This window comes from Herpailurus yagouaroundi, unplaced genomic scaffold (assembly GCF_014898765.1).
Source record: "Herpailurus yagouaroundi ecotype Mexico unplaced genomic scaffold, PumYag 210, whole genome shotgun sequence".
NCBI lineage: Eukaryota > Metazoa > Chordata > Mammalia > Carnivora > Felidae > Herpailurus > Herpailurus yagouaroundi.
In genome coordinates, this window is record NW_024412441.1 from 6,018,000 (window position 1) to 6,042,299 (window position 24,300).

The 24,300-nt window shown below is 42.0% G+C and overlaps 1 pseudogene; it reads left to right on the forward strand.

Annotated features, from left to right (window-relative positions):
- The first annotated feature begins 19,169 nt into the window (after positions 1-19,169).
- Positions 19,170-20,769, forward strand: LOC121016227 (phospholipid phosphatase 2-like; annotated as a pseudogene).
- Positions 20,770-24,300: the final 3,531 nt, after the last annotated feature.

Below are 24,300 nucleotides of genomic sequence, written 5' to 3' on the forward strand. Positions count from 1 at the left end.
CCCCAGACTCTGTACCTACTGAATCCCAATCTCTGGAGGGTGGGGTCCAGGAAATCTGTCTTTTGCCATGTTCTCTAGGTGATCATTATGCATGCAAAAGCTAAAAATCACCGAACTTCATGATATCTCAAGGTCTTTTCTATCCAACTAAGACTTATTTCCTGTGGCTTAAAAAAAAATTTTTTTAGTGCTTTTTATTCATTTTTGAGAGAGAGAGTGAGAGAGACAGAGCACGAGTGGGAGAGGGGCAGAGAGAGAGGGAGACAGAGAATCTGAAGCAGGCTCCAGGCTTTGAGATGTCAGCACAGAGCCTGACATGGGGCTAGAACTTGTGAACTGTGAGATCATGACCTAGGCCAAAGTCTGGCTCTTAACAGAATGAGCCACCAGGTGCCCCAGTTCCTATAGCTTTTAAAATGTCTTCTCAGGTGGGGTTGCTGCAAATTTTACTAATGAAACAAAACCAAATGCAACATTTGTTATTGTGAAATACAATGCACAGAAAAGTGCATAGATGAATTCTATGAAGGGGACCCCATAGATCTAAGTGAATTATAACAAAAAGTAAACCTATGTTACTTCTACCCAGGTCAAGAAATAGAACCTTGCCAGAACCCTAGGGACCCCTTTCCCAAAGGAATTCCAACTCTCGTTGCCGTCCTTTGCAAAGGTAACCACTCTCTTGACTTCTGTGGTAATCCCTGCCATTCTTTCCTTTATATTTTTACAATCTAAAAATACATCCCTAAATAGCACAAGGTAGTCTTGCCTGTTTTTGACCTTTATCTACATGGAATCACAAAGTACATATTCCTTGGTGTCTGGTTTCTTTTGCTCAACATTTTGTCTGCAAGATTTCTTTAAGTTTTCAATACAATTCTTGCCCTTCATACAGCTGCAATGCCCTCTCATTGTTTGGATCCATAGCAACACCTCAGAGAAGCACAGATTTTCCTTTAAAACCACAGCAAACTTAAATTAATTTGGTTAATAGGTATTTCATGGTGCTCCTTGAGCCAACCATTGGTTCCCCAGGATGTTGCTGAATGAGGACTGGGAATTAGTGCTGTAGGGCTCCAACTGCGTCTTCTCTGTGGTGAGGATGGGGCTGAAGAGAGGGTTGGGAGGTGACACCTCACTAAAGGAAATGCTCAGACTGTGAGCTCCCAGGGGCCTCAAAAGCCCCAACGTTCAACCAGTGTGTGGCATTGGATCAGGTGCAGGATGACTCAGGGCTATTTCAAGGCTGACGCGTGTTTGTCTTCATGGTAGTTTCACTCAGGTTTTCTAACCCATCACACAAACAGCAACTGTGCATAAGGCACATGATGGAAAGTAGAGAAGAAACACACTATCCAAGACCCAGTTACTGTCAGCATTTTCCCCCTGGACTCTTGTCTCCCACAGAGGTTAAGAGCGTGGCCTTTTGAGTCAGATCAACCTGGCTTCTGGACCTGGCTCTGCCACTGCCCAACTATGTGATCTGAAGCTCATTTCCATCTTAAAAGCGGAGATGATGAGAATAGTACATACCTCATGGTGCTATCTTGATGATTCATTAAGAATTGCTTGAAAAATGCTTAACATAGCATCTGGCTAATAATAATTCCAGCTAACAGTGAATACTTTCAATGTGCCAGGTTCTGTAATCCTATATGATTGGTTCTGCTGTTACCCTTAATTTCAGATGAAGAACAGAGGTACAGAGAGGTTAAGAAACCTGTCCAGGATTCCATGGCTAATCTGTGATGGAAGTAGTCTAATGCCAGAGTCTTTGTTCTAAACCACCCTGTGTGTGAGTCAGTAACTGTTACGTATTTTTTTAACATTATGCTTTATTAATATTTTTTAATGTTTATTCGTTTTTTTTTTTGGTTTTTTTTTGTTTTTGTCTTTTTGAGAGAGAGATAGTGTGTGAGCAGGGGAGGGGCAGAGAGAGAGGGAGACACAGAATCGGAAGCAGGCTCCAGCCTCTGAGCTGTCAGCACAGAGTCCAACACGGGGCTTGAACCCACTAACTGTGAGATCATGACCTGAGGCCAAAGTTGGATGCTTAACCAACTAAGCTACCCAGGTGCCCCTACTGTTACATATTTTTGTCATGTTTTATGTGTAGGCTTTGGTATTGTTGGCATGTTTCTCTCATCTGTTTCATACTTCTCCCGTGCCTTCTGGCACAGCCAGGGTCCTTCCAGCTGCCAGGCTCCTCCCCGACTGATCTGAGACAACACATGAGACTGGCTTTGGAATTTGAGGATGGTTCTGTCTGCTTGTTATATGATGCTCTTTTTCGTTTGTGCTTCACAACGGAAGCTGGTGACAATGATGGTAGTCAAGTTAGATGCATACCAGAGGTCTTAGCTGTCCCTTTATAAAACACTGGCTTGCTCCAAAAGCGTCGTGCCTCACTGGATTGGGATTCTGCGGCAGGGAGCTGTCAAGATGGTCTAAGTGTTGGAAAATGGTCTGTAAACGACAGCTTACAGGAATTTATAGTCATTTGGTAGTGACATATTAGTGACTCTAACTTTGAACAGTCTTCCCTGCCCACAGGTGGTAAAAGAAGCAGCAGCATATAGAAAGGGAAGAGCTTGACAGGATGTTTTCCTTCTATTGATGGCAAAGACTCACTGCCCTGGAGTGGATAGAATATTGAAGGGCTGTTAGAAACACGCTGTGCTTTCCTGAGCAGTAGCCTCAGCAACTTCAGACAGGGGCAGACACCCTCCCTTCTTTTTCCACAGTTTTGTGGTAAGGACATGTTCTCTTCATTCTCAAGTTTCTAAAGACCTTCTAGAGGATGGTAAGCAGAATCGCAGCCCCCAAAAGAGGTCCACATCCCAAGCCCTGGAACCTGTTGCTAGAAGCGTGCTCACAGGGGTTCTTCTATGGGGAGGGAGATAGAAGGAGTCCTTTTCAGAGGGATGCCATGTGGGAAAGGCTCTGTCAGTCATTGCTGGCTTTGAAGATGAAGGAAGAGGAGCATAAGTCAAAGAATGTGGGCATCTGTAGACATCAGAAAGGACAAGTAAATAAATTGTCCTCTAGAACTTCCAGAAAGACATGCAGGCCTGCTGACACCTTGAGATCCATGTCAGACTTCTGACCTATAGAGCTATGGGATAATAAATTTATGTTGTTTTAAGCCACTTAAGTTTGTGGTGATTTGTTACAGAAGTTATAACATGGTAGATTGAGGGGGGTTGATTTTGATTTTTTGCTTTTTTTAATGTTTATTTATTTTTGAGAGAGAGAGAGAGAGAGCCAGTAGGAGAAGGGCAGAGAGAGAAGGGGACAGAGGATTGGAAGCAGGCTCTGTGCTGACAGTAGCAATCCCGATGTGGGGCTCCAACTCATGAACTGTGCAATCATGACCTGAGCTGAGTCAGATGCTCAACTGACTGAGCCACCTAGGCACCACTAGAGGGGAGGGATTTTTAGTCTTTTCTCCCAGCCTGCCTTCTTTTTTTTTTTTTAAGTTTATTTATTTATTTTAAGAGAGAGAGAGAGAGAGAGAGAGAGAGAGAGAGCAAGTGCTTGCACACAAGTGGGGTAAGGGCAAAGAGAGAGGGAGAGAGAGAGAATCCCAAGCAGGCTCCACACCGTCAATGTGGAGTCCAATGCAGGGCTTGAACTCACTAACCATGAGATCATGACCTGAGCTGAAATCAAGAGTCAGACACTTAACTGAGCTACCCAGGAGCCCCTCCTAGCCTGCCTTCAATTTCCCAAGTTCATGAGACTCACAAGCTCAGACGTATGTGTTAGTGTGGTGTGAACAGTAGTAACAGTGAATAAGTACCTTGGTTTTTGAAGCTGTCTTCAAAGCTGCTTGTCAGATGATGCACCCTGTGAGATGCCCTGGGATAGAGAGGGGGGAAGTGCATGGGGACTACTATTCCTCACGCTGTCACCACCCCTGAACCTCTGCAACCAGAGAAGCTTCAGAGGAGAATGTAGTAGGACCACTTTTCAAAGGCATCATGAACAGTATGCTAACTTTTTATGCTTCTCTGGAGTCACTTTAATCATTCATGACCTGAACTTTGGAGCCTCCTTGTCCCTTTCCAGCTCCAGCCCCTGATTAGAGAAGTGAGTTTTTTTCCCTGTGCTGACTCATGTCTCGGACTGCAAAGTGGAGCTGCAGACTAATTCACAGAAGCCAGGAGGAAGAACAAAAGCATCATCGCAAAAGATGCACCAAGTCCTAAAGAAGTGACATCACAAAATGTTCTAACTGTGCCTGACTTACTATAGATTAATGTAAAGATAGATAATTCCAAACTGCAGACTGGAAAAAAGTCTAGCTATATTTTTCTATAAGTTATATGTTTAGTATTTTATTCTATTTTTTTAAAGGACAGATCTTTCTTTTTTAATTTATTTTTTTAAATTTATTTTTAATATGAAATTTATTGTCAAATTGGTTTCCATACAACACCCAGTGCTCATCCCAACAGGTACCTTCCTCAATGCCCATCACCCACTTTCCCCTCCCTCCCACCCCCATCAACCCTCAGTTTATTCTCAGTTTTTAAGAGTCTCTTATGGTTTGGCTCCCTCCCTCTCTAACTTTTTTTTTTCCTTCTCCTCCCCCATGGTCCTCTGTTAAGTTTCTCAGGATCCACATAAGAGGGAAAACATGTGGTATCTGTCTTTCTCTGTATGGCTTATTTCACTTAGCATCACACTCTCCAGTTCCATCCACGTTGCTACAAAGGGCCATATTTCATTCTTTCTCATTGCCACATAGTATTCCATTGTGTATATAAACCACCATTTCTTTATCCATTCATCAGTTGATGGACATTTAGGCTCTTTCCATAATTTGGCTAATGTTGAAAGTGCTGCTATCAACATTGGGGTACAAGTGCCCCTATGCATCAGCACTCCTGTATCCCTTGGGTAAATTCCTAGCAGTGCATTGCTGGGCCATAGGGTAGGTCTATTTTTAATTTTTTGAGGAACCTCCACACTGTTTTCCAGAGTGGCTGCACCAGTTTGCATTCCCACCAATAGTGCAAGAGGATTCCCGTTTCTCCACATCTCTCCAGCATAGATCTTTCTTTTTTTTAATGTTTATTTATTTTGGGAGGTGGGGGGGAGGGTCAGAGAGAAAGAAAGAGAGAGAGAATCCCAAGTAGGCTCCATGCTGTCAGTGCAGAGCCCAATGTAGGGCTTGATTCCACGAACTGCGAGATTTTGACCTGAGCTAAAATTAAGAGCCGGATCCTTTTTTTTTTTTTTTTTTTTTTTATATATGAAATTTATTGTCAAATTGGTTTCCATACAACACCCAGTAAGAGCCGGATCCTTAACCTACTGAGCCACCCAGGTGCTCCTGTCTATTTTATTTATTTATTTTATTTGGAATTTTAAAAGAAAAACTTCCAACAAGAACAAATAAAATCAAATTTTAAATAAAATAGAGTTTTCCTGAACAAGTTTGTAAGGCCATTTCAGGAGCCAATAGCCTGAGCATAGAAGTGTTTCTTTCACTACCTGGCTTAGTTCCTTAGAGGCCAGAAGGACTTGATTTTCTGGTTTGTGCCAAGTAGGGGTGGCCAAGACCATTTCCAGGGGCAGAGAAGTTCCTACACTTGGCACTAGAGTTAGGCAGGAGGCTTCTTGGCCGTCTGATCCTCGGCTGGTCAGTCATGGTCCCCAACCACTTTGGACTGGAGGTCTTCCTCCCTCCCCTTCCTATGAGGGTAGTAAGTGTTCCTACAGCTCCCGATGGGGTGGGGGGCAGTATGGGTGATGAAACTGGCACATGAGCCAGTTTACCTACATTGGAGCCCTTGGGTTCTACAGGTTGGGGTGAGAAGTCATCTACTGGGGGGAAACCCATAATGTTGTCCAACCTATGGCCACTGTAGCAACTTCTCCCCACAGAGCAGCTGCCACTGCCCCCTGTCTCCTCTCCCCACTGTAGGCAGACTGACAGAAGCTTCCCGAGGGAGGTCTGCATAGCCAGGGATGCTAATGAGAGGGGAAGGTCACCATAACCTCACCTGAGCTCCTTCTCTGTGGTCAGTGAGTTTCAATGGGGCTTGGGTTCAATTCCATAGTGTCTCCAGACTATAGAAACCATGGTACTGGAGCTCTGAAGGGCCATCTTCTATAGGTCAGCAGTGCTCCTCGGACAGAGAAGAGAATGTACCTTCCCCATCCCAGGGTTGGCCCAAGCTGCTTCCCCTCCTCCTAAAAGAAGCAGAGAGCCCTCTTGCTGGTGGACCTTTTTACTTTTCTAGTGACAGCACAGGACAGAGCCTTTCTCTTTCTGTCAGGCCACCGTCTTCCTCTTCTTCATGCTAGCCTTGAGATTTCCCCCGGGTCCTGGAATCCTGGTGTGCTCAGGCCTGTTATCTAGGGACCATCCACTGAGCACCCGGATGCCCACATTGTTCTGGCCATAGTTTTTCATTCTACAGTTTGTTTTCCAGAAACCACTTTCCCCATTTTTGTAAGTGTCAGACTCTTCCCATTTCCCCTTTTTTGCTTTTAGGTATTTTATTCCTCCACAAACTCTAGTTATGTGTTGGCAGAAGAAATCAAACAAGGAAGCCAGAGTCACGAACAGCTCTGATGACTTCTCTAGCAGAGGAGAACTTTGATTCATGGTTAAATGAGAGTTGGGGATTATCTGTTATAATTATCCTTGCTTCTCCAACCCATATTTACTCTGTTGTGGAAATGCAGGCCTATCCCTGAGCCTCCAGGGTTTATCCATTTGGAAATCTGTTTTCACAAGACAGCATGAGCTGCAAGGCTGGGCCCGGAGCCAGCGGCAGCATGGATACAGTGAACTGCAGGGTCAGGTTCCAGAAGAGCCTCTGAAGGCTGCTGCAGACATAACCTAGGCAGCCTGGCTCCAAGTTTGCTGGAGGGACAGTGCCTGGGGAGATGCTACTCTATAAAAAGCTCACAGGTCAATTTGGGGGGGGGGGAGGCTTGCTTCCTATCCTTTCCCCTGTTTGCTTAGATTTAGAGCCATACTGGTGTGGATAGCGCAGCTTTTCTAAAGCCAGTGGTGTTGAAGTGGTTAGGTGTCTGGACTCCTAACCTTCCAGGTCTCAGCTCAAATCCTGCTTAATCACTGCTTGACTTTAGGCTCTATGACCTTGACTTTCTTTTAAATGAGAATTTCACTCTCCATCTTCCAGGGTTGCTATGGGGGGTGGTAAATGAGGCACCCTATGCCAAGGGTTTAGCAAATAATAAGCGTTCAGTCAGTACTGCCTTTGTTACTAGATTTGTTGTTACCATCATCATCATGACAGCCCAGTCGGAAGCTAGTAGGATGGGCCTGGTGGAGTCCTAAGCAAGCTTACCCAGCAGCCTCTCGGGACTGGCGCCTGAGCTCTTTCCAGGGCTAGGTATGCTTTTTCTTGATTTCAGTAGCACTGAATTGGAAGATATGGCTCCAGTGTTCACTTTCTTTTGACCCTTGGAGGAGGGTCCCCAGAGGCCCATTGCAATCAGCTGCCTCTGGTAGTTAAAGCAGTTTTTAGAGCTGAGCCTGCCCACAAAGCCAGACTTCACGCTGAGTCATACTGCAGGGTCTAAGCCAGTCACCAAGACAAAAGGCAGGCAGCAGTCGGGAAGATGAATGGCCGTGGCGTACAGAATATTTTTCAAGGGGATTTTAGTGCATATTTCTGTTCAATGTGTCTGGAAGAAGGAAGGGTGGGGTGGGTGTTAGCATTTATTAAACTCTTACCACCCACCTGGCCCTACAATTGGGCTTTAATTTTTTTGAACCCCACCCAAACTACCCAGCGGGGACTCTTACCTCTTGAACAGCCCCAGACACCCTCTTGTGTGGGTCCTTGTGGGTAGTGTCTGACATCCAGCAGAGGGAGGGAGGTGGCTGTGAAGGGAAAGCTACTAGAGTGGTCCTGGATGGGGGGGGGGGGGGGGGCCACAATCCTCCCCCTCCCCACTCCCTACCTGCACATGCACTCAAAGTGAAATTATGGGAACAAGAGTGGAAAACACTTATTTCTGCCTGAGACTGAGTGGGGTGTCACAAAAGGAAATGACCCACAATAAGGACTGTGCCGTGAGATCTGTTTTCCATAGTTGCTCTGGATATTTTTTTCTGTTACTTCCACTGTCTATTTGAGTGTGGGGTATGAGGATGCTGTCAAAAAATGCTTTCCCACATCTCTGTACTTATTTTCTGATTTAAAATCTTGAAAGGATAAAGTGAAGTGGTTTCTTTCACACAAATACTTCAATATTCTCTGAAAAATTAGGGGAAAATAAAAAGCAACTTTGCAACTAGCAAATTTTCCAAGGTTTGCAGGCAAGCAAGTAAAGAGAAAAGAGAAAGATAATGTGTATATATATATGTATATACATATACATATACATATACATTTTCACTTTTCTATTTACTTGTCTATATATATATATATATATATATATATATATACTTTGAATAATATGTATTTTCCTTGCTTTGAGGTTGGCTCTTGATTTTATTGTGAACACATTTGGCATTTATTTAAAGAATGAGGCAAATAAAAAAGAATCCAAATGGATGTATATGTCTCTTAAGATAGATTGACATTGGTCTGCATTATTGATAAGTAATCAGGAAATGCTGTTTGGGAACATTTGTTTTCTTCATCAGCAAGAATTTTTTTCTATCCTTTATTGGCTCTGATAGGTCACAAGGCATTCCTGATTGTTTTGCTTCTTTTGATATTATTGTAACCTTGGGTAAATACCTATCATAAGAAAATGGAGGGTGGGAAGGAATGCTAAGGAGTCATCTGGTCTACCCTTCTGCTTCATTTATAGCCACAATTGTTTGCCCTTCCTTCCTTCCTTCCTTCCTTCCTTCCTTCCTTCCTTCCTCCCTCCCTCCCTCCCTCCCTCCCTCTCTCTTTCTCTCTTTCTTTCTTTCTTTCTTTCTTTCTTTCTTTCTTTCTTTCTTGATTTTTTTTTTAATCTCTACCCCCAAAATGGGGCTCAAACTCACAGCCCCGAAACCAAGAGTTGCATGCTCAACTGATTGAGCCAGCCAGGCACCTCTATAATTGTACTTACTATTGATGAGAGAGACCCTCTGAAACTGAGATTCCAGATTATTGTTTTGATAATTTGTTCCACTATTTAACATCCCTTCTTTACCCAAAGTTTTCTGTTACTGCTTATGGGCGTAAGCTGAATGTCTCACTCTTCAGTGAAGAGGCAAACAGTCCCCCCCCCACCCCCACCAGGGAATAAATCATATCCTTCCCCAGGTCTGAGGTTTTATTTGGGCATTCCTTCAGTCTCCTCTTTCCTTGACTGAGTAATTCTCATTTTCAAATGTGTAGAGGATATTTACTCTGTCTGAAGATCCTGTGTCCTGCCAGGCGCCCAGGCCACACATGCTCTGAGTCACTTCTTGGGTGTTGCTTTTCTCCCAATGAACTCCTAATGTGGGCCCTACACAGTAAGACCCTCTTGCTCCAGCTAAAATATTCATCCTGCTCAAGCTCTTCCTTTTCTAAAACGTGTTTCATCAGAATGGTTGGTGAATATCTGTAATAAAAAATTCCAGGGTCAAACATTCTCATTGAAGCTGAGTTGTGTATTTTCTATTCAGGGCCCACCTAGCTACTTGATACGGCATGTGTTGGTTCTTCTGTAGCATGGGAGAAATGTGAGGAATGGGCAATACCAGAAGCGAGCAGTGGAGTAGAAGCTGGGCTTGAGTTGCCCTGAGCAATTTATTGTCAGTGTTGACACTTCCCTAACTTTGCATCTATTATTGAAGGGCCCAAGCTGTTCCGGGACTGTCTCCCATGGCAGTATCCACTTGGTAAACTTTGCATTATGGCTTGTGATGTTGGAAGTTTACTGCATTTTATTTATTTTTTTAATGTTTATTTATTTTTGAGAGAGACATTGACAGAGTTTGAGCAGGGGAGGGGCAGAAAGAGAGGGAGACACAGAATCTGAAGCAGGCTCCAGGCGCTGAGCTGTCAGCCCAGAGCCTGACACGGGACTCCAACTTACAAACCGTGAGATTATGACCTGAGCTGAAGTCAGACGCTTAAATGACTGAGCCACTCAGGAGCCCCATGGATATTTACTACATTTTAAAAGGAATTTAGCACTCTTTTGTATATAGCTTTTTTTTTTTAATTTCAAGATTCTAGGAGATTATAGTTTATCGATGTTTTAAGAATTATGGCTGGAAAAAATATAAAAACATGGAGGGGGACAAACATAAGAGACTCTTAAATATAGAGAACCAACAGAGGGTTGCTGGAGGGATTTTGGGAGGGGGGATGAGCTAAATGGGTAAGGGACATTAAAGGAATCTCCTCCTGAAATCATTGTTGCACTATATGCTAACTCAGATGTAAATTAAAATAAATAAATAAATAAATAAATAAATAAATAAATAAATAAAGTATATAAAAAAAGGAATTATGGCTGAAACATTTCATATAGTGGGAATACTTAAAAATAATAGTTCAACCTGTAGACTTTAAGCAACTTCACTTCTCATGATTCAGAAATGGTACTTGGAGCAGAGCCTGTTGTCACTTTTGAAAAAGCTTCTGGCCTTGACCTTGTCTTTGCCATTTTCTTAAGAACATATTTAACAGAGAGCTCCTGGAGCTATTCTCTGGGGAATATAACTGTCCCTGTAGATCCTCTATTCTTAGTATTTTCTGCAATTCTGGTTTTAGAAGTTGGTTCCTTTATTTCTTTCTTTTGGGGATCAGAGTAATAAGACATGAGAGATAGGTAAGGGTAGAGACAAGGCCTAATGGTTTTTATTTCCAAATCCACTTATATTAGCTTAGCTTCCCCAATCACCATCCGCCCCTGGAGCTGCTCTCCCTGACCCCTGTACTCAAAGTACAGTAAAAATAGGGGCGCCTCGGTGGCTCAGTTGGTTAAGCATCCAACTCCTGATTTCAGCTCAGGTCGTGATTTCACGGTTCATGAGTTCAAGTCCCACATTGGGCTCTGCACTGACAGCACAGAGGTTGCTTGTGATTCTCTCTTTCCTCTCTCTCTGCCCCTTCTCCCCCTCTCTCTTTCAAAATAAATAAATAAATTTCAAAGTATAGTAAAAACAAAACAATAACAACAACAAAAAACACCACCACCCACCCATAGCTAGCAAGAGACTCTCTGCCACCAATAAATTTTGGTTCTCAATCTCTCTCTCTCTCTCTCCCCCTCTCTCTCTCTCTCTTTCTCTCTCTCTCTCTCTCTCTCTCTCTCTCTCTCTCTCTCTCTCTCTCCCTCTCTCTCTCTCTCTCTCTCTCACACACACACACACACACACACACACACCAGTAGAATTCCAGGTTCATCCTCTACCCTGCTCCCTCTCCACTGTGGCAGGAAATAGGCACTCAAGTTACTAAGTGCTCAACAGCTTGGAATTTGGAGAATACAACAGAAATAGGCCAATATTTTTAAATGCTTACTCACACTTCCCCAAAACTCTGTATGTATGTATGCGTGTATATATATATATATATATATATACACGCATACATACATATGTAACGGAATTTAACATGATAAGAAAAGTAAGACTTATAGTTAAAACCCAAGCTCTAAGGTAGCAGAAGTCATGATGAGGTTGTTCCGAATTGGGTGCACCCCATGTAGCCTTTCCTGAGTCACTCAGAAGTATCTCACAATCTCTGGTTTTGTGATCATAATTGGTCAGGGGGAGGAATCCTGCCTTGGGATCTGTGTTTGTCCAGGGAGTGGCATGGACATTCCTGATACAGACATGAGGGCTGTAGATGCCCAGAGTACCCTTTGTCTACCCAGAGCCTGACTGACATCTCTCTTCACTTCAGTATCTGTTCAGCCTGGAGTACATGACCTCTTTCTATAAATACCAGCTGTGTTTAAATAAGAGCTGCCTTGGACTCGTGGCTACCGCAAATCCCCCAGATGCATGGGGGCAGGCGGTCCCTTCCTCGCTGTGAGGTTTGATCTGCCCTCCCTCTGGGAGAAGGAGCAGAGGCATGGGGGGAGGGCTCAGAGCTGCCATCACTCTTTCTTTCTTTCCACAAATGTGAGGCCCTGGATGAGGGCTCTGGTGGATACAAAGATGAATAAAACTCAGTGCCAGCTTTCAAGGAGCTTACAGTGTGGTACAATAGAGGGGATTACACAGAGAATTATGCTTTGAGAAAGAAAGAAGAACCATAGGGGATGAGGGGCAAAGGGAACAATTAGGAATTGAGAGGAATGTGAGCCCTCTCCCAAGTGGGGCAATCCTGAGAGGAAAATAGGTGAGCTATCTGGGAAAATATTACTGTAGCTCCCCAGCATATACACCAAGCTAAATTCCAAATCCTAGCAGCTTAACATTAAAGAATGCAGTTCCCCAAATAGTAGAAAATATAATTGAATATTTATGTGATCTTGAAATGGGGAAGTCCATTTTAAACATAAAAAAGAGAAAATGTGGGGCGCCTGGGTGACTCAGTCATTTGAACATCTGACTTTGGCTCAGGTCATGATCTCATGGTTTGTGAGTTCGAGCCCCGCATCTAGCTTTGTGCTGACAGCTCAGAGCCTGGCACCTGCTTTGGATTCTGTGTCTCCCTTTCTCTCTGTCCCTCTCTGCTTGCACTCTGCCTCTCTGTCTCTCTCTGAAAAATAAATAAGTATTAAAAAAACTTAAAAAAGAAAATGTAAAAGGAAAGATTGCTTTTGACTATAATAAGATGAACTATCATAAACATCCTACACAAAATAAAAGAGCAAGGGAGAATAGGGAAATGCTTGTCACTTATAGAGATAAAAGGTTAATGGCAACATGAAGAACACACAATAAATTAGAAAAAAACATATTTTAATAGAAAAATGGGCAAAAGGCAATGAGCAATTAACAAAAAGAGAAATATAAATGGCTTATGAGTAGGAAAAAATTCCATATGAGTAGTAATTAAGAAAATTAAATGAAAACAACAAGGATATGGAATTTCTTACCTATTAATTATGAAAAGTTTTGTTTTTGTTTTTATTTTTTAATGACTATTCCCCCATGTCCAGCAAGAAAAATGGGGAAGAATGAACAGCTCTTTCATTCAGAACTGACTTTTATTTTATTGTTATTATTATTTTAAGTTTATTTATTTACTTTGAGAGGGACAGAAACAGCACAAGCCGGGGAGAGAGGGAGAGAATCCCAAGCAGGCACCTCGAGGTCAGCATAGAGCCTGACTCAGAGCTTGAACTCACAAAACTGTGACATCTTGACCTGAGCAGAGATCGAGGGTCCCGTGCTTAACCAACTAAGCCACCCAGATGCCCCTAGAGCTGCCTTTTAAAAACTCATTATTTCTTTAAATGCTTTCTAAACTTGGTTTAAAAACAGTTGTTATGATAGTAACCTTTTGGATTAATGAAGCTGCTTAAATTTTATTTGTTTTTTGAAGGAGAGAGATCAGGAGTGAGAGCAGGTGAGAGGGAGACAGAGAGAGAGAGAGAGAGAGAGAGAGAGAGAGAATTGCAAGCAGATGCCATACTCAGCAAGGAACCCAATGCTGGGCTCAATCCCATGACCCTGGGATCATGACCTGAACTGAAATCAAGAGTCAGATGCTTACGGGGCACCTGGGGCTCAGCTGGTTAAGCGTCCAACTCTTGGTTTCGACTCAAGTCATGATCTCATGGTTCCTGAGATAGGGCCCATGTCAGGCTCTTTGCTAACAGCAAGGAGCCTGTTTGGGATTCTCTCTGTCCCTCCCCCACCACCCCCTGCCCCAGTCAGAATAAATAAATACACTTGATCTTAGCCAAAAGGCTAAGAAGCTATCTCTAAATAAACAATAAAATAAAATAAAATAAAATTCAGGAACATTAAAAAAAGAGAGACGCTTGAAAAAAAAAAAAAAGTTGGTTGCTCAACCAACCAAGCCACACAGGTACCCCTTACATTTGTTTTTAGAAAAGTAACACCATGATGTTTTGTTTCCAAATATCTTGGATTCCTTCCACTATTCCCTAGCCCTCAATTCCAGGACTCCAGAGAAGCAACAGATTCTAAGTATCAAGTGCTGGCCTAGAGCAGAGGCCGCCAACTTATGGCCATGGTCATCTGCCTACCGCCTGATCTTTATAAGGCCTGCCAGCGAAGAATGGATTTTACATTTTTAAAGGATTGAAAAAAAAAAAAAGAAGAAGAGGATTTCATGACGTGTGAAAATTATATAACATTAAATTTTTAGTGTCAATAAAAAACATTTTATTGAAAAATAGTCATGGCCATTTGTTTATGTATAGACGATGGCTGCTTCTGTGCTACAAGAGCAGGGTTAAGCCATTTTGATGGTAGGGAAGGAAGAAGTTTTCTTTGACCTTCTTAGGGTCCCTGATTAGGTCTGCAAATTAAACTGATGTTTGTTAGGATTAATAGATTAACAGGAGAAAATCATACAGGCTTTATCGAATCTTTACATGGAAGATTTCACAGGAGAATGAAGACCCGGCATGACCAGAGTAGGAAGACTTTACAACTTTGAGACAAAAACCCAGTAAATTTGTGAAGAATTGAGGAGACAGAGATGCTTGGCTAGAGGTGGTAAAGGGGGAAGAAGTAACTAGGAAGGTAAGAGTTAGTTTAACAAGGTTTATGTATACAGGCTTCTTGGTCCTACATTCCCTGCTGCTGGTGATAAGAATGTCTTCTTTCCTCCTGGAAATAAATTTTATGACTCTTTCATGAAAGAAATACAAGTGGGGGGAGATCTGAGGGACCTTCCTGCTTTTGCCATTTTTTAAATTATGTCTTCAGCTTAAGATACTTAATAGGCCAAGGCGCCATATTTTAGAGCATTGTGTCCTGAACCCCATCAGGACAGAGACCGCCTGGCCCACAAAGCCCAAAACATTTACTGTCTGGGCCCTTTATAGCAAAAGTCCGCTGAACCTTGGCCTAGAGTAACAGCAGATGAGCATCTGCAAGGAAGTCCAATTCTGCAAATATTAAATTCTGTTCTATTTCACTTGACACGTTCATGCTCCCTTCCCTTGTCCCCTAAATTGTCACCTGTTCAAAAGGAAGGACTGAAGAATGTGGACATGATTGGAGCCATAGGTTATGTTTAAATTTTTTTTTAATGTTTATTATTTTTGAGAGAGAGAGAGACAGACAGAGGGAGACACAGAATTGGAAGCAGGCTCCAGGCTCTGAGCTGTCAGCACAGAGCCTTTCACAGGGCTCGAGCTCACAGCCCGCAAGATCATGACCTGAGCTGTAGTCAGCCACCCAACCGACTGAGCCACCCAGGTGCCCCTGGAACCGTAGGTTATGAAATAAGAACATCTCATTAAAAAAAAAAATTTTTTTTTAATTTTTTTTAACGTTTTATTTATTTTTGAGACAGAGAGAGACAGAGCATGAACGGGGGAGGGGCAGAGAGCGAGGGAGACACAGAATCGGAAACAGGCTCCAGGCTCTGAGCCATCAGCCCAGAGCCCCATGCGGGGCTCGAACTCACGGACCGCGAGATCGTGACCTGAGCTGAAGTTGGACGCTTAATGGACTGAGCCACCCAGGCGCCCCCCCCCCAAATTTTTTTTTATGTATGTTTAAGAGAGGGAGAGACAGAGCAAAAGCAGGGGAGGGGCAGAGAAAGAGGGAGACACAGAATCTGAAGTAGGCACCAGGCTCCAAACTGTCAGCACAGAGCCTGATGTGGTGCTTAAACCCACAAACACTGAGATCATGACCTGAGCCAAAGTCGGATGCTTAACTGACTGAGCTACCTAGGTGTCCCTAAAACATCTCATTTTTAAGGAAGTTGGTGTTAATGATTTTTTAAAATTGATTTGTTAATTTTGTAATTCAAAATAAGACCAGAGACTTTTAAAAAATGTCCTTAGTATCCAGAGGTCACATCTATGACTGAAACACTAACAGGAAAGAAGATAAGCCTTCTCGTCTATTTCTGTTCTTCTTATTTTATATTTTATTTATAAGTATCAAACTATATATCACAGTGAGTGATGATTTTGTGAAAGTTGAATATGCTGATGAGATAATGCATGTTAGTCACTTAGCCCTTATTGAAAGGAAAAATTCACTTAGTAATAAAAATTTGAGTAGAAGTACAGTTAACTTATTTGCTTATTATTTATTCACATGCAGTAATTCTAGTTTATTTCTGATAATGCTTCAGGATATGCACAGGGCTGGTTCATGCCATAATATGGTATGAAACTGAGTTTGTTTTTATTTATTGAAGTATAGTTGACAGATAATATTATAGTAGTTTTATGTGTATAACACAATGATCTGACATATATATCAAGAGATGCTCATCATGATTAATGTAGTTACAGTCTATCATCATAAAACATTACTATAGCATTATTAACTATATTCTCTGTGCTGTACTTGACACACCTGTGACTTATCTCCTTTATAACTGCAAAGTTGTACCTCTGAATGCCTTTCATCTATTCCACCCATTTCACCATCCCCTTGGCAAACACCAGTTTGTTCTCTGTATTTATGAGTTTGTTTTTGTTTTGTTTTGTTTTAGGTTCCAAGTGTAAATGAAGTCATATGATATTTGTCTTTCTCTGTCTGACTTATTTCACTTAGTATAATACCCTCTGGCTCCATCCACGTTGTCATAAATGATAAGATCTCATTCTTTTATATGGCTGAGTAATATTCCATTGTATATATGTACCACCTGGTCTGTATCCATTTTCTATTGATGGAGACTTAGGTAGCTTCCATATCTTAGCTATTGTAAATAATGCTGTAGTAAACATCAAGTGCATATACTTTCAAATTAGTGTTTCCATTTTCACCTGGGAAGTATCCAGAAGTAGAATTGATAGATCATATGGTATTTCTATTTTTAATTTTTTGAATAACCTCCATTACTGTTTTCATAATGGCTGTACCAATTTCCATTCCCACCAACAGTGCATGAGGGTTCCATTTTCTCCACATACTCACCAACACTTGTTATTTCTTCTCTTTTTGACACTAGCCGTTCTGATTGGTATGAGGTAATATCTTATTGTGGTTTTAATTTACATTTCCCTGATGATTAGTGATGTTGAGCATCTTTTCAATGTGTCTGTTTGCCATCTGTATTTCTTTTCTGGAAAAATGTCTATTCAGATCCTCTACATTTTTTTTAATCAGATTGGTTTTTTGGGGGATGTTGAGTTGTATGAGTTCCTAATATATTTTGGATATTAGCGCTTTATTAGATGTGTCATTTGCAAATATTTTTTCCTGTTTAGTAGGTAGTCTTTTCATTTTGTGGATGGTTTTCTTCACTTGCAAAACTTTTTAGTTTGATGTAGTCCCAGCAGTTTATTTTTGCTTTTGTTGCCCTTCCATGAGAAGACAGATCCAAAAAAACAATGGTAAGACCAATGTTCAAGAATGTTTACTGCCTATGTTTTCTTTTAGGAGTTCCATGGTTTCAGGTCTTGTATCTTTATATAAGGTCTAAGTTTACACCTTTAGGTATAAAGGTCTTTAGGTCTTTAATCCATTTGGCTTTATTTTTGTATGTTGTGTTTATTTTTGTATTTTGTATGTGTGTGATTTGATGACTTTCTTTAGCGTTATGCTTGGATTCCTTTCTCTTTACTTTTTGTGGATCTATTATAGGTTTTTGTTTTGTGGTTACCATGAGGTTTATATGTAATGTCCTATTATATAGCAGTCTATTTTAAGTTGATGGTCATGTAAGTTCAGACACATTCTAAAAGCACTATAATTTTACATATACATATCATATTTTATATCTTTTCATTTTGTGTATCCCTTGACTAATTATTGTAGATAGAGTTGGTTTTACTGCTTTTGTTTTTTAACCCTCATATTAACTTTATAAGTGGTTAATCTACTGCCTTTACTATATGTTTGCTTTTACCAGTGGATTTTTTTCTTTCATAATTTTCTTACTTCCTTTCTTTTTCTGCTTAAAGAAGTCCCTTTAGCATTTTTTATAAGGCCAGTTTAGTGGTATTAAACTTCTTTAACTTTTATTTGTCTGGGACACACTTTGTCTTTCCTTCAATTCTGAATGAAAAATTTGCTGGGTAGGGTATTTTTGGTTGTGGGTTTGTAGCACTTTGAATATATCATGACACTCCCTCTGGCCTGCAAAATTTCTGCTGAAAATCAGCAGATAGCCTTATGGATGCTTCTTTGTATGTAACTATTTACATTTTCTTGCTGCTTTTAAGATTCTCTCATTATAATTTTTGATATTTTAATTATTAGGTGTCTTGGTGTGGGTCTTTTTGGGTTCATGATTGTGTAGGGCTCTCTGTACTTCCTAAAATGAGAATGGTAATACACTTGATGTTGTACCAGAGGTCCCTTAACCTATCCTCATTTTTTAAAAAATTCTTTTCTCTAAGGGCACCTGGGTGGCTCAGTTGGTTAAAGCTTCCAACTTCGTCTCAGGTCATGATCTTGCGATTTGTGAGTTCGAGCCCCTCGGAGGGCTTGGTGCTGACAGCTGAGAGCCTGGGGCCTGCTTCGGATTCTGTGTCTCCCTGTCTCCCTGTCTCTCTGTCCCTCCCCCACTCATGCTCTGTCTCTCAAAAATAAATTAAAATGTTAAAACATAATAAAAATTCTTTTCTCTTTGTGCTGTTCAGCTTGGATGATTTCCATTACATAGACTTTTAGATCACTGATCTGTTTTTCTGCATCCTTCTAATCTGCTGTGGATTCTAGCAAATTTTTCATTTCAGTTATTGTATTCTTCAGCTCTGATTGGTTATTTTTTATATTTTCTATCTCTTCTTGAATAGCTCACTGAATTCATCTATTCTCCCAAGTTTAGTGAACATTTTTATGACCATTACTTTGAACTCATTTCATTTAGGTTTTTGTCGTTGTTGTTTGTGGGGGTTTTTTTTTTGTTTTGTTTTGTTTTCCGTGGTCTTTTTTTTTTTTTTTTTTTTTTGGTCTTCTTTTTTTTCGGTCTTCTTTTTTTTTCATTTGGAACATATTCTTCTGTCTCCTTATTTTGTCTGACTTGTACTGTTGATACCTATGTACTAGGTAGGTCGGCTATGTTTCTTGGTCTCGAAGGTGGTGGCCTTACATAGGAGTAAGGCCCAGAAGCCCAATCCTCCCAGTCACCAGAATGAAGCATTCCAGGAGTGTTTCCTATAAGGGCTGCATGAGCCCTCCTGTTGTGGTTGGGCTGATTGCTGCAGGCACACTGGTGGGCAGGGCCGGCCCTGGCCTGGACGGCTTAGAGGCCCAGTTATGGCTGCTGCAGGCATGAGAGTAGGTGGTGTTAGCCCATGGTATGGTCCAACCATGAGGCCAGGCCATTACTGTTGCTCTTCCTCTCTGGGGCAGGTGTCACCTTTGAGGGGTACTGGTCCTGGCCAAGGCTGCCTGTTGGGTGTGGCAGGATGGGAGCCTCTTTGGAGGGGCACCTACAGTGGGCATGTTGGGCAGGATGGGTCCACAGGGGAATGCCAGGGCAGGGCCAGTGGCGCTAACAAGGTGATGGAGAGTGTCATAATTGGTGCCTACCAGTGTCTGGCCAGGAAGGCTGAAGGAGGGCAAGAAAAGCGGTGCCTACCAGCACCACTGTTTTTTTAATTGTCCTCAGGTGTTTTCTCGGAGCAAGGTGTTCTGTATGAAGTTGTAGCCTTGGTGTGTCTGTAGGAGGAGGTGGCTCAGGATCTTCCTCCTCTGCCATCTGAAGCAAGTTTATCTTTTCTCCCACTGTATACCTAGTTCTTACACACCTAACACATTGCCTGGCACATACTTCTAACGGAAATACATGTTTAATGAATAAGTATGGTTTGTTCATTGTTCTACAGATACCAGAGTTTTAAATTCCATTTGGTTTTAAATATATATAAAGCATATACTACTGGCTCAGCAGCCATGTGACCCTGTGGCCGGTCAGGGTGCTATGGGATGCACTGGGACAGGCATCGGGGGTCACGGAGGTGGCATGGAATGGGGCCTCTTTGCCTTTTGCCATCCTGACTCTTGTGAACGCCCCATATAAGCATGGCCTCTACTGCAGAGAAAACTCCATCCAGTACCCCTACTGTCCAGGATCACAGGGATCACAGCCACCATCATCCTTGTCTCAACCAAGGAGGCCTGCCTGGTGCACACAGACTGCCTCTATTCCCACTCCAACTTCAACAACAGAGTGGCTGACTTCTATAAGGTGTTGAGAAAGTTCCTGTTTAGGGCTGCAATGAGTCTGTCATTGGCAGACCTGGCCAAGGTCACAGTAGGCCATCTGTGGCCCAACTTCCTGGCTGAATGTGACCCTGACTTGAGCCACTTCAACTGCTCTGTCTACGTGCATGTGGAGAAGATGTGCAGGGAAAGCCTAGTAACATCACTGAGTCCAGAATGTCTTTCAACTCCGGACACTCCTCCTTTGGGATGTTTGTGGTGCTCTATGCGCAGGCAGGCATGGCTCTGCCCCAAGTGAGCACAGCTTCTGGGGCCCACAGTGCAGTTCTTCCTAGTGGGCTTTGCACCCTATGTTGGCTACAGTCGTGTGTCTGACCATAAGCACCAATCGAGTTATGCCCTTGTTGGCCTCCTGCAGGGGATGCTGGTGGCTGGCCTCACCATTAGCTACATTTCTAACTCTTCAAGGCCTGGCCTCCATAGTGCTGCCTGGAGGAGGAGGAGCTGGGACTGAAGCCCAGACGGTCACTGACCCTGACCCTGACCCTGACCCTGAGTGAGGCTGACCACAACCACCCGGGTACCCTGTCTCCTCCTCCTGAGGCAGGTGCCTATCTCTGTGTCCAACTAGGGCTCAGTGTGTTCATGGTCCTGGCAGAGGCCTCTCCTGGGGTGGTGATGAGGGCTCTGGATAGGCTCTGGGTGCCCCATGCTGGCTGCCAGCGGGGTTTCCACTAACCCCACCTCTTGTGCATGGGGCCAGGGGCCTGGGAATGCACAGGGCAGCCCCAGCATTTGGAAGGGGGACCTTGTCCTCTTATTTCCCTTAGAACCCTCCTATATTGAATTAGAGGGAAGCAAGAGATCCAGATAGATGCTTTTTTTGTAAAGTGCAATGTATGTGTATATGTGGACTTCCAATAAAATAGAGTGTTTGCTTGACAAATGGTGTCAGCCTCTATTCTCGCTCTTTTTTTTTAACGTTTATTTATTTATTTAGAGAAAGAGAGAGAGTGCAAGTGGGGGAGGGGCAGAGAGAGAGGGAGAGAGAGAATCCCAAGCAGGCTCCACACTCATCCCAGAGAGGGACATGGGGCTTGAGCTCACTACTGTGAGATCATGACCTGAGCTAAATTAAGAGTCCATTGCTTAACCAACTGAGTCACCCAGGCACCCCTGTCAGCCTCTATTCTTTATGACCATTCTGAGCACTGAGCCATTCTGAGCCCTCAGTTGGGGGCTCAACTGAGTTAGGCATCAGAGTAGCTGGTTGCAGTACTGTGGTTTAGAGGTATGGGGAGGGCAGTGTACTCTTTTCCTTGGTCCTCACCCTATGTATCTCTTCATCTTGTTGTTGATTCGTAGTTATCACCTCCTTTCATAAGCTGGTAAACATAAAAAAAAAAAAAAAACCAAAACAATCCAAAAAACCCTATACTAAATTGTTTTGGATTCAGTGAGGGTTAGTTATACTGTTTTTTTTTCCTATACCAGTTATTATAGTAATCTTTTTAAATATAATTTATTGTCAAATTGGCTAACACACAGTGTGTAAAGTGTGCTCTTGGTTTATGGGGTTGATTTCCGTGGTTTGTTGCTTACATACAATACCCAGTGCTCATCCCAACAAACGCCCTCCTCACTGCCCATCACCCATTTTCCCCTCTCCCCCACCTCCCTATCAACCTTCAGATTGTTCTCTGTGTTTAAGAGTCTCTTGTGGTTTGCCTCCCTCCCTTTCTGTTTGTAACTATTTTCCCCCCTTCCCTTCCCCCATGGTCTTCTCTTAAGTTTCTCAAGATCCACATAAGAATGAAAACATATGATATTTGTCTTTCTCTGACTGTCTTATTTCAGTCAGTCTAATACCTTCCAGTTCCATCCACATTGCAGCAAATGGCATGATTTTATTTTTCCTCACTGCCAAGTAGTATTCCATTGTATATACAAACTACATCTTCTTTATCCATTCATCAGTTGATCCATAATTTGGCTATTGTTGAAAGCAATGCTATAAACATTGGGGGACATGTACTCCTATGCATCAGCACTCCTGTGTCCTTTGGATAAATTCCTAGTAGTGCTATTGATGGGTCATAGAGTAGCTCTATTTTTAATTTTTTGAGGAACCTCCATACTGTTTTCCAGAGCGGCTGCACCAGTTTGCATTCCCACCAGCAGTGCAAGAGGGTTCCTGTTTCTCCACATCCTCACCAGCATCTGTTGTTACTTTTAGCCACTCTGACTGGTGTGAGGTGATATCTCAGTATGGTTTTGATTTGTATTTCCCTGATGATGAGTGATGTTGAGCATCTTTTCATGTGTCTTTTGGGTATCTGGATGTTTTCTTTGGAAAAGTGTCTATTCATGTTTTCTTCCCATTTCTTCACTGGATTATTTGTTTTTTGGGTATTGAGTTAGGTAAGTTCTTTATAGATTTTGTATACTAACCCTTTATCCAATATGTCATTCTCAAATATCCTGCCCCATTCTGTCGGTTGCCTGTTAGTTTTGTTGATTGTTTCCTTTGCAGTGCAGAGGCTTTTTATCTTGATGAGGTCCCAATAGTTCATTTTTGCTTTTAATTCCCTTGCCTTCGGAGATGTGTTGAGCAAGAACTTGCTGTGACTAAGGTCAAAGAGGTTGTTGCTTGCTTTCTTCTCTAGGGTTTTGATGGTTTCCTGTCTCACATTTAGGTCTTTCATCCATTTTGAGTTTATTTTTTACACCAGTTATTATAGTAATAATAACTGCTATTTTCACAGAAGCTTACTCAACTGAGAAACTACCATGAAAAATCTCACTAATATTAAAATTAATATATAATTAATAAAATTAATGATACAGTCTTTTGCTCTTTTGCACATATTATAATAACACTGGTTTTTTAAAAATATTTTTTTCTGATTGAAAAAGTAATACTTATTCATAAGAAATTCTAAAGAGTATAGAAATATAGAAGAAAAATTGATTATAATTTCATCCCTGAAAATAGCCCCTATTGTCAGCCTGAGCTTTCTTCAGATTTTTATACCAAGATGTATAAGAATTATTATCTTACTAAAATATGATCCTACTATACATACTGTTTTGAAACTCCTTTTGGTTCTCTTAATACCTAAAGATATCTTTTTTTTGTTAAAAATTTTTTAATGTTTTTATTTATTTTTGAAGGAGAGAGAGAGAGAGCATGAGTGGGGGAGGAACAGAGAGAGAGGGAGACACAGAATCCAAAGCAGGCTCCAGGCTCTGAGCTGTCAGCACAGAGCCCAATGTGGGGCTTGAACCCACAAACTGTGAGATCATGACCTGAGCCGAAGTCGGACGCTTAACCGACTGAGCCACCCACGCACCCCTAAAGATATCTTTAAGTATCAATACCTAAAGATCCACTTTATTATTTTTAGTGACCAAATAGTTTCCATTATTCAGTCTACCATTTTTTGTCTACAACTTCCCTGTTGACAAACATTTGTGTTACAATCATTATTTTTAAAGTGCTTCAAATGTCATCTGAATGGCATGTCATCTTATTGACAAGCAGCTACTTGAAAAATGCTGACAGTGCAATAAGACACAAAAAGAGGAAAAAAAAATTAAAGCAAGTGAGTAAATTTTTGTTTAAGCAGTGATAGATCTTGGGGCATCCTGGGAATTTCTGGCCAGGGCTGATGCAGTCACAGTGCAATTATATGTCAGTGATGCAAGTGTGTAAAATTGCAAACAAATGTCTTTGTCTTAAAGAACTCATGGCATCACCACTTGAGAAACTGTTCACATTAGGGCTCTGTAGCGTCTTCAGGTTCAGAGAGGTCCCAGGAGGCTTTGTTGAGATCTAAGGAACCAGCCCCCTGGGCTTCTGCTTCCCTTTCGCTGTCTTTATTTGACCAGTCAGTGGTAGCAGCCCTGAAGCCTTTAACCTCTCAAACCTGAAGAAAGAGTTGTATTGCAAATTGGCTAAATGTATCAAGATTTTAATAAGGATGAGCTTCCAGAGCAGGACCGGTGTTATGATTTATGTGATCTGCAATATGTCTCGAAGCTCTACCAGTTTGATTAAAAAGGGAGCTGGAGGACTTTGGGGAATGCCATCTCTGATAGCTCCCTGTGTTCAACTAAGAAAGACCAGACAA